The following is a 12,034-nucleotide window of genomic DNA, read 5'->3' on the forward strand; positions in this document are numbered from 1 at the left end:
GCATGTTGTAATTTTTTTTTTTTTTTCGCTAGTGGAGGTTGTGTCTTGATGTTGATGGCTTCCCAGGGTGCCACGGGGTGTCTGATATTGATGAGGGTAGTGTTTTCTAAGAGTTGGGGTAGGTGCAGCATTTTCTTAAAATAAGACAATGCTTAACTTGCTGCATCAATTGACTCTTCCCCTCATGATTTTTCTCTAGGATGTAATGCTGTTTGATAGTACTTTACCCACAATAAAGCTTGTTTGAAAATTGGGGTCAGTCCTTCCAACCCTCCCAGTCACTGCTTATCAACTAAATTTATGCCATATTCTAAATCTTTTGTTGTCACTTGAATAATCTTCACAGAATCTTCACCATGTGTAGATTCCATCTCAAGAAACTTTTGTTCATCCATAAGAAGTAACTCCTCATTAACATATTTTTTGTCAATAAAAGTTTTAGGAATATCTGCACATGAACATTTACATTCATTACATTCAGTTTTATAACACTGCTGCTGCTAAGTTGCTCAGTCATGTCTGACTCTGTGTGACCCCATAGACGGCAGCCCACCAGGCTCCCGCGTCCCTGGGATTCTCCAAGCAAGAACACTGGAGTGGGTTGCCATTTCCTTCTCCAATGCATGAAAATGAAAAGAGAAAGTGAAGTTGCTCAGCCATGTCCAACTCTTTGCGATACCCTAGACTGCTGCCTACCAGGCTCCTTGGGATTTTCCAGGCAAGAGTACTGGAGTGGGTTGCCATTGTCTTCTCCATACAAATGTTATTAGAGAACTCAAATGTCAGACATGGTCATATTTATATGCTATTTGAAATTCTTTTATCTAGATACAGATCTTGAAAGTGAATCTCTTGATGAAAGGTGTGTAGCTAGCTTGTCCTGGAACTCATGAAGATAATTATATTGCTTTATGGGTGAGGAGATACCCCTCAGCCAAGGTAAGGAGCAATGGCTGCGCCTTGCTGGAGCAGCCGTGAAGAGATACCCCACACCCAAGGTAAGAGAAACCCAAGTAAGACAGTAGGTGTTGCAAGAGGGCATCAGAGGGCAAACGCACTGAAATCATACTCACAGAAAACTAGTCAATCTAATCACACTAGGACCACAGCCTTGTCTAACTCAATGAAATTAAGCCATGCCCGTGGGGCAACCCAAGACGGGCGGGTCATGGTGGAGAGATTTGACAGAATGTGGTCCACTGGAGAAGGGAATGGCAAACTACTTCAGTATTCTTGCCTTGAGAACCCCATGAACAGTATGAAAAGGCAAAATGATAGGATACTGAAAGAGAAACTCCCCAGGTCAGTAAGTGCCCAGTATGCTACTGGAGATCAGTAGAGAAATAACTTCAGAAATAATGAAGGGATGGAGACAAAGCAAAAAGAATACCCAGCTGTGGATGTGACTGGTGATAGAAGCAAGGTCCGATGATGTAAAGAGCAATATTGCATAGGAACCTGGAATGTCAGGTCCATGAATCAAGGCAAATTGGAAGTGGTCAAACAAGAGATGGCAAGAGTGAATGTCGACATTCTAGGAATCAGCGAAATGAAATGGACTGGAATGGGTGAATTTAACTCAGATGACCATTATATCTACTACTGTGGGCAGGAATCCCTCAGAAGAAATGGAGTAGCCATCATAGTCAACAAAAGAGTCCGAAATGCAGTACTTGGATGCAATCTCAAAAACAACAGAATGATCTCTGTTCATTTCCAAGGCAAACCATTCAATATCACAGTAATCCAAGTCTATGCCCCAACCAGTAACGCTGAAGAAGCTGAAGTTAAATGGTTCTATGAAGACCTACAAGACATTTTAGAACTAACACACGAAAAAGATGTCCTTTTCATTATAGGGGATTGGAATGCAAAAGTAGGAAGTCCAGAAACACCTGGAGTAACAGGCAAATTTGACCTTGGAATACGGAATGAAGCAGGGCAAAGGCTAATAGAGTTTTGCGAAGAAAATGCACTGGTCATAATAAACACCCTCTTCCAACAACACAAGAGAAGACTCTATACATGGACATCACCAGATGGTCAACACCGAAATCAGATTGATTATATTCTTTGCAGCCAAAGATGGAGAAGCTCTATACAGTCAACCAAAACAAGGTCAGGAGCTGACTGTGGCTCAGACCATGAACTTCTTATTGCCAAATTCAGACTTAAATTGAAGAAAGTAGGGAAAACCACTAGACCATTCAGGTATGACCTAAATCAAATCCCTTATGATTCTACAGTGGAAGTGAGAAATAGATTTAAGGGCCTAGATCTGATAGATAGAGTGCCTGATGAACTATGGAATGAGAGTCGTGACATTGTACAAGAGACATGGATCAAGACCATTGCCATAGAAAAGAAATGCAAAAAAGCAAAATGGCTGTCTGGGGAGGCCTTACAAATAGCTGTGAAAAGAAGAGAAACAAAAAGCAAAGGAGAAAAGGAAAGATATAAACATCTGAATGCAGAGTTCCAAAGAATAGAAAGAAGAGATAAGAAAGCCTTCTTCAGCGATCAAAGCAAAGAAATAGAGAAAAACAACAGAATGGGAAAGACTAGGGATCTCTCAAGAAAATCAGAGATACCAAATGAATATTTCATGCAAAGATGAGCTCGATAGAGGACAGAAATGGTATGGACCTAACAGAAGCAGAAGATATTAAGAAGAGATGGCAAGAATACAGAGAAGAACTGTACAAAAAAGATATTCACGACCCAGATAATCACGATGGTGTGATCACTGACCTAGAGCCAGACATCCTGGAATGTGAAGTCAAGTGGGCCTTAGAAAGCATCACTACAAACAAAGCTAATGGAGGTGATGGAATTCCAGTTGAGCTATTTCAAATCCTGAAAGATGATGCTGTGAAAGTACTGCACTCAATATGCCAGCAAATTTGGAAAACTCAGCAGTGGCCACAGGACCGGAAAAGGTCAGTTTTCATTCCAATCCCAAAGAAAGGCAATGCCAAAAAATGCTCAAACTACTGCACAGTTGCACTCATCTCACACCCTAGTAAAGTAATGCTCAAAATTCTCCAAGCCAGACTTCAGCAATATGTGCACCGTGATTTCCAGATGTTCAAGCTGGTTTTAGAAAAGGCAGAGGAACTAGAGATCAAATTGCCAACATCCGCTGGATCATGGAAAAAGCAAGAGAGTTCCAGGAAAACATCTATTTCTGCTTTATTGACTATGCCAAAGCCTTTCACTGTGTGGATCACAACAAACTGTGGAAAATTCTGAAGAGATGGGAATACCAGACCACCTGATCTGCCTCTTGAGAAATTTGTATGCAGATCAGGAAGCAACAGTTAGGACTGGACATGGAACAACAGACTTGTTCCAAATAGGAAAAGGAGTTCATCAAGGCTGTATATTGTCACCCTGTTTATTTAACTTATATGCAGAGTACATCATGAAAATGCTGGACTTGAAGAAACACAAACTAGAATCAAGATTGCAGGGAGAAATATCAATAACCTCAGATATGCAGATGACACCACCCTTATAGCAGAAAGTGAAGAGGAACTCAAAAGCCTCTTGATGAAAGTGAAAATGGAGAGTGAAAAATTTGGCTTAAAGCTCAACATTCAGAAAACGAAGATCATGGCATCCGATCCCATCGCTTCATGGGAAATAGATGGGGAAACAGTGGAAACAGTGTCAGACTTTATTTTTCTGGGCTCCAAAATCACTACAGATGGTGACTGCAGCCATGAAATTAAAAGATGCTTACTCCTTGGAGGGAAAGTTATGACCAACCTAGATAGCATATTCAAAAGCAGAGACATTACTTGGCCAACAAAGATTCGTCTAGTCAAGGCTATGGTTTTTCCTGTGGTCATGTATGGATGTGAGAGTTGGACTGTGAAGAAGGCTGAGCGCCGAAGAATTGATGCTTTTGAACTGTGGTGTAGGGGAAGACTCTTGAGAGTCACTTGAACTGCAAGGAGATCCAACCAGTCCATTCTGAAGGAGATCAGCCCTGGGATTTCTTTGGAAGGAATGATGCTAAAGCTGTAACTCCAGTACTTTGGTCACCTCATGGGAAGAGTTGACTCATTGGAAAAGACTCTGATGCTGGGAGGGATTGGGGGCAGGAGCAGAAGGGGACAACAGAGGATGAGATGGCTGGATGGCATCACTGACTCGATGGACGTGAGTCTGTGTGAACTCCTGGAGTTGGTGATGGACAGGGAGGCCTGGCGTGCTGCGATTCATGGCGTCGCAAAGAATCGGACACGACTGAGCAACTGATCTCATCTGATCTGATGGTCTGTATTGCTCCAGATCCTCTCAGTTCCCTCAGGCTGTCATGGCTTGCTGTGGTGATACTATGTCAGACGGTATAGGGGGAGGCAACAGCTACAAAACAAGATCTCCCAAGTCCTCCATAACAGTGTATTAAGGTTTTTCAGTTATTTTTAAGGCAAATTTCAAGCTCCTCCATAATTTCACAGCAGCTGGTGATGTCAGGAGTCCCTCCATCTGAAATTGGATGATGATGAGTGATAATTCCGTACTGATGGTAGTGATCCAAAAGGTTCAGAGCTCTGTATTTTGACAGTTCCCCTCTGGTGCAGAAACAAATATGTCTTGTATACCATAGCTCTTTAGTTCTTCTGTATCTTTTTGGATATTTCTTCTAACATTTTCAAATTTACAAACTGAACGAGCACATAAACCAAGAAACTGAGAACAATTCACTCATGATAGGGGTAGCCATGATAATCTGAATTGGAGTCTGTTCATCTTCAGTAGGCTTTTCTTCTGATGAGTCAAACTTACCTGTCTGCATTGAGCTACGTGGCTTCATTGCGGGCCACCCCACATCCTGATCGGCCACTGCCTCTCATTAACATTTTATCATGAGATTGTAGCAATGTGTTAATGTATTCAGGCTGTACTAATTTTAGTTCTCTCTGAAGTTGCTTCCTCCACTGAAGTTGTGAATCCCTCAAAGTTATCCAAGAGGGTTGGAACCAACGTTTCTCAGACTCCTGTGAATGTTCATATTTTTACCTCTTCCCTTGAATAATGGGGCTTCCTAAGTGGGGCTAGTGGTAAAGAACTCGCCTACCAATACAAGAGACATAAAAGACGCATGTTTGATCCCTGGGTCAAGAAGAAACCCTGGAGGAGGTCATGGCAACCCACTCCAGTATTCTTGCCTGGAGAATCCCATGGACAGAGGAGCCTGGTGGGCTACAGTCCGCAGAGTTGAAAAATGTATTTATTGATCCATGCTACTTTTTTTCTTTTTCTTTTTTTTATTTATCTTTAAATGAACTAGAGTTTTCAGGATATGATATTTGTAGGAAATTTCTGACATGATGGATAGAAATGAGTAACATATTTTTCAGTCCAGCTAAATTTTCACAACCAAAAGATTCTCCTTTTCTTTACTGGCAAAAAAGTACACTTCTTCATGCAAATGTAGCTCATCTTCAGCAAGTGGTGCTGCAAAGTTGGGCAGCTTCAAGTAAATCAATGAAGTTATCACATATCCTCACATCATGCACAGAAGTAAGCTCCAAATGACTTAAAGACTCAAACATAAGACATGACACCATAAAACTCCTAGAAGAGAATGTAGGCAAAACATTCTATTACATAAATACTGCCAATGTTTTCTTAGGTCAGTCTCCCAAGTGAATAGAAATAAAACTAAAAATAAACAAATGGGACATAATCAATCTTACAAGCTTTTGTACAACAAAGGAAACCAAAAAAAAAAAAAAAAAAGAAGAAGAAGAAGAAAAGAAAGACAGCCTACAGGATGGGAGAAAATATTTGCAAATTATGTGACCAACAAGGGCTCAATGTCCAAAATATACAAACAGTTCACACACCTCAATAACAACAACAACAACAAAAAAAAACAATCAAAAAATGGGTAGAAAATCTTAACAGGCATTTCTCCAAAGAAGATATGCAAATGGCCAGTAAGCACATAAAAAGATGCTCGGATTCATTAATTATTAGGAAAAAAACAAACAAAACTACCACGAAGCACTACCTAACACTAGTCAGAATGGCCATCACTAAAAAGCCTGTAAATAACTAATGTTGGAGAGTGTGGAGAAAAGGGAACCCTCCTACTGTTACATGGTTAACCCTCCCACTGTTGGTGGGAATGTAAGTTGGTGGGGCCACTATGAAAAGAGTATGAAAGTGCCTTAGAAAACTAAAAGTTAAATTACTATATAATCCATTAATCCCACCCCTGGGCATATGCCCAGACTAAACTGTAAGTCAAAAGTATGCTGCAGTCCTATGTTCATAGGAGCACTATTCACAATAGCCAAGACATGTAAACAACATAAATGTGTATCAACAAAGGAATGGATAAAGATTTAATGTGTATATATATATATATATATACACTAAATATATATATATATTATAATTATATGTATGTAGTGGACTATAACTCATCCATAAAAATAACAAAATAATATCATTTGCAGCAACATGAATGGACCTACTGAGTGAGTTAACTTAGACAAAGACAAATACCACATGATTTCACTTACATTTGGAATCTAAAATATGGCACAAATGAACCTTAGTACAAAACAGAAACAGACCCACAAACATAGAGAACAGATTGTGGCTGCCAAGGAAACAGAGGGAGGGAGAGGGATGGACAGGGATTTGGAGTTGGTAGATGCAAACTATTACACTGAGATTGGATAAACAGAAAAGTCCTACTGTACAGCACAGGGAACTATATCCAATCTCCTGGGATAAATCAAAATGGAAAAGCATATAAAAATAATGTATATATGTGTATAACTGAGTCACTCTGCTGTACAGCAGAGATTGGAACAACACAGAAAATCAACGACACTACAATTTAAAAAGTAAAGATCTTAAAAATGTAGTTTATCTTCTTTCTGAACCAAGCAAATTCCAGGAAAGCTGTTGCCATCAGCTCTTCTAAGCTCAGCATGACCATTGTTGCAAACAAAAGTTATGTTCATTTTGAAGTTCTATTGCCTTTGGGGAGATCTGCCACTAATGGGCCTTCTCAGTGTTCTATGTGCTTCTGCTTAAATATTTTCTGTGATTTCTACTTGATCACAGTTGCTTTGGGAAGGAAACTCACATATTTTGGAGTGTTTAAAATATTTTTATCTCCATATAGACATGTAAATATATATAATTAATATATGCATATATTTACTTTTCCATTATAAAGTAAAAAAGATTTATACATTTTATACAGCCAATATCTATAAATAGGCAAATGATGCATCATAAACCTGAGGGTAGGTGTTATTTCCATTAACAATAGACATAACATATATTTTGGATGACCATATATATGGAGGTGGTGCTTTGTGAAATGGATTACACATAGATCTTTATATATCCCTCCATCTAATATTTCATAATATGTTTCATATATTTCATGATACATTCACATACATATATACTTTGCTATGTGAAATTAAATGTAAATATACATTTAATTTCACATAGCAAAGTGATGAAAAACAAATATCCTGACCTAGATGAGATGAATTTAAAATGTTTGGCCCTAGATAGTAAAGTAATCATTTCAATATTATCATAATTATGTTAGTAAATATTTCTTATTGTGTCTATATTCCATCAACTTCTAATATTAAACAACTTGAAAATCCTTAGTAAGTATCAGTAGTGAAATATTGTTATTTTGAGTTGTGATTAATATATTTATCTACATTTTATTTATAGGAAATTTTCAGGATATAATCTTGCTTATTTTGGTTTCCTTCAGAGTAAAGCTTGGCTCATGGATATAAGTTTTAATGCATATTTTATTTACAAATTATTTAAATTCATACATCTGACTTTGATTTAGAGATCAATAAAGTGAAACATTATGGCTCTAGTTGATTTTTAGTATTCTCTAGCTAGGACCCAGTTTGTGGAAAATGCAATTTTGTAAGTACTTAGTGTTTAATGTTGGTGTATTGAAGTAAAAGTACCTCTAAAATCTGGTCATACTTTAAAACATCAAAATTTATTCCACAGCATGTGTAGTGGGTGATTTTATTTTTCTCTAAAGTCAGCATTGGCAGCATATTAGAATTTTTTAATAGCTCATTTACCAGATTATTTTATCTGTTTCATATTTTAGCTATTCTTAAATACAGTAACTTTAAATTATATATTTAAATATAGGGACACAGGGATATCATGAGTTTTATTTTTTTAAGTCATAACCATCCAATAGCATAAATCCCATGTGTTAAAAATCAAGTATATATTGACATCATATATAATATCATTTTAAAAAGTGGAGTATACTGTGTTAATATGTAGATGTACTTTCCTCTTCAGTGTTATAAAAGCCATACATATGCATTATAATCATGTTATCTGAGAGATTCACAGAAAAAAACCCACACTTCTTGCCTTCCTTATAATTTGAAATGATTCTCCTGTAAACATTTTCTCTACTGTGTCATATTTCTCGCCTTTCTTTACTCTCTGTGCTTGCTCCTGGTGGGACTTCGACTTCAAGCGAAAAGTAGTGGCAGTTTATCATTCCTGCAGCCAACTCATCCTTGGAGAGAGAAAACTTCCCACGTTGTTGTCTTTCATTGGCTTGCTACCTCAAGGTTTGCCCCAAGGATCAGATCAGATCAGTCGCTCAGTCGTGTCCGACTCTTTGCAACCCCATGAATTGCAGCACGCCAGGCCTCCCTGTCCCATCACCAACTCCCGGAGTTCACCCAGATTCATGTCCATCGAGTCAGTGATGCCATCCAGCCATCTCATCCTCTGTTGTCCCCTTCTCCTCCTGCCCCCAACCCCTCCCAGCATCAGAGTCTTTTCCAATGAGTCAGCTCTTCGCATAAGGTGGCCAAAGTACTGGAGTTTCAGCTTTCACATCATTCCCTACAAAGAAATCCCAGGGCTGATCTCCTTCAGAATGGACTGGTTGGATCTCCTTGCAGTCCAAGGGACTCTCAAGAGTCTTCTCCAACACCACAGTTCAAAAGCATCAATTCTTCGGCGCTCAGCCTTCTTCACAGTCCAACTCTCACATCCATACATGACCCCAAGGATGCTGTAGTGTAAATACAAATTATAAAGAAGTAAAAATAATATTGTTCTATTTTAAACCGTCTATTTTCAGATCTAATAAAAACTCATATTGATTTCATTTCAATGTTTTGCTCATTTACTCTGTGATTACAAATAAATTAAATGATGTTTCCTTTTAGTATGGAGGTTTGCTGTAATGAAACATGGGGTACACTGATATAATGAAACATAGGTAAACGTGGTGATGCACCTGAGGCATAGGGGTTCCTATTATGTTGTCAAATAGCCAATCACCAAATTACTTTCCTTTTTTGATAGCAATGAATGTAGAACTGGCCTTGACTTTCTTCTTAATTGCCCATAGAAACCTAAATCTTTTAAGATGATGCCTCTTCACATAATTAAAATTGGTCTTACAGTGTTCCTTGAGTGCTTCAGTAGCTAAATAAACCTTTTCATTTTTTTTTAACTTTATCTAGATAAAAGTATGTTCTTGATCACCTTTGTTGGTAAGCTTTAACAATTCTGGAGTTTACACTGATATTTTATTGAGACTCTTGCTGCCATAAACTAATAACCTTATCTTACAAGTAGTGTTCTTATCTTCTGTCTAAACCTACTAGAGGCAAACTAGCCAATAAATGGAGAAGGCAGTGGCACCCCACTCCAGTACTTTTGCCTGGAAAATCCCATGGATGGAGGAGCCTGGTAGGCTGCAGACCATGGGGTCGCGAAGAGTCAGACACGACTGAGCGACTTCACTTTCACTTTTCCCTTTCATGCATTGGAGAAGGAAATGGCAACCCACTCCAGTGTTCTTGCCTGAGAATTCCAGGGATGGGGGAGCCTGGCGGGCCGCTGTCTATGGGATCCCACAGAGTCGGACACGACTGAAGCGACTTAGCAGGAGTCGCAGCAGCCAATAATAGTAAGGGAAGTCAATACTGAAGCTATGCTCCAAATCCAAATGAATAAGATTTTCTGTTTCTTCCTCACAATGAAGGATTCAGATCTCTTTGCATATCTGATCTGTTTATACTCATTTTCCTTGATGAAAGACTGAAAAATGATTTTTGGCCACTAACCATCCCCTCTGATTTTTGTTTGTTGGTTGGTACTTCTTGTTTATTAGAGAAAAAAGAGGAACTTCAAGGTCCCCATAGGTCTGATAAATGTCTTTCCAACTGAATCTGAAGACTAAAACCCTTCTTAGAGATTTTTTTTTGTGGGGCAAACATTGCCTTGTGTCATTAACAAACAACACAACATCAACACTTTCCTCAGAATTGCTGAGTATACAAGTTCAGTTCAGTCACACAGTTATGCCTGACTCTTTGCGACCCCGTGAATCGCAGCACACCAGGCATCCCTGTCCATCTCCGTGTCCCAAGTTCACTCAAACTCATGTCCATCGAGTCAGTGATGCCATCCAGCCATCTCATCTTCTGTTGTCCCCTTCTCCTCCTGCCCCCAATCCCTCCCAGCACCAGGGTCTTTTCCAGTGAGTCAATACTTCCCATGAAGTGGCTAAAGTACTGGAGTTTCACCTTTAGCATCAGTCCTTCCAATGAACACCCAAGACTGATCTCCTTTAGGATGGACTGGTTGGATCTCCTTGCAGTCCAAGGGACTCTCAAGAGTCTTCTCCAACATCACAGTTCAAAAGCATCAATTCTTCAGCACTCAGCTTTCTTCACAGTCCAACTCTTACATCCATACATGACTACTGGAAGAACCATAGCCTTGATTAGATGGACCTTTGTTGGCAATGTAATGTCTCTGCTTTTGAATGTGCAATCTATGTTGGTCATAAATTTCCTTCCAAGGACTAAGCGTCTTTTAATTTCATGGCTGCAGTCACCATCTGTAGTGATTTTGGAGCCCCAAAAAATAAAGTCTGACACTGTTTCCACTGTTTCCCCATCTATTTCCCATGAAGTGGTGGGAACAGATCCCATGATGTTCGTTTTCTGAATGTTGAGCTTTAAGCCAACTTTTTCACTCTCCTCTTTCACTTTCTTCAAGAGGCTTTCTAGTTCCTCTTCACTTTCTGCCATAAGGGTGGTATCATCTGCATATCTGAGGTTATTGATATTCTCCCAACAATCTTGATTCCAGCTTGTGCTTCTTCCAGTCCAGCATTTCTCATGATGTACTCTTCATAGAAGTTAAATAAGCAGGGTGACAATATATAGCCTTGACATACTCTTTTCCTATTTGGAACCAGTTTGGTGTTCTATGTCCAATTCTAACTATTGCTTCCTGATCTGCATATAGGTTTCTCAAGAGGCAGGTCAGGTGGTCTGGTATTCCCATCTCTTTCAGAATTTTCCACAGTTTCTTGTGATCCACACAGTCAAAGGCTTTGGCATAGTCAATAAAGCAGAAATAGATGTATTTCCAGAACTCTCTTGCTTTTTTGATGATCTAGCAGATGTTCACAATTTGATCTCTGGTTTTTCTGCCTTTTCAAAAACCAGCTTGAACATCTGGAAGTTCATGGTTCACGTATTGCTGAAGCCTGGCTTGGAGAATTTTGACCATTACTTTACTAGTGTGTGAGATGAGTGCAATTGTGTGGTAGTTTGAGCATTCTTTGGTATTTTCTTTGGGACTGGAATTAAAACACATTTTCCAGTCCTGCGGCCACTGCTGAGTTTTCCAAATTTGCTGGCATATTGAGTGCAGCACTTTCACAGCTTTATCTTTCAGGATTTGAAATAACTCAACTGGAATTCCATCACCTCCACTAGCTTTGTTCATAGTGATGCTTTCTAAGGCCCACTTGACTTCACAATCCAGGATGTCTGGCTCTAGGTCAGTGATCACACCATCGTGATTATCTTGGTCATGAAGATCTTTTTTGTATAGTTGTTCTGTGTATTCTTGCCACCTCTTCTTAATATCTTCTGCTTTTGTTAGGTCCATACCATTTCTGTCCTTTAATTGAGCCCATCTTTGCATGGAATGTTCCCTTGGT

The 12,034-nt window shown here is 39.1% G+C and overlaps 1 pseudogene; it reads right to left on the reverse strand.

The window, feature by feature from the left end:
• Positions 1-820: 820 nt before the first annotated feature.
• On the reverse strand, positions 821-4,825 carry LOC105002892 (annotated as a pseudogene).
• Between the last annotated feature and the right edge of the window lie 7,209 nt (positions 4,826-12,034).

The sequence above is a fragment of the Bison bison genome, unplaced genomic scaffold (assembly GCF_000754665.1).
Source record: "Bison bison bison isolate TAMUID 2011002044 unplaced genomic scaffold, Bison_UMD1.0 scf7180017864459, whole genome shotgun sequence".
Classification (NCBI taxonomy): domain Eukaryota; kingdom Metazoa; phylum Chordata; class Mammalia; order Artiodactyla; family Bovidae; genus Bison; species Bison bison.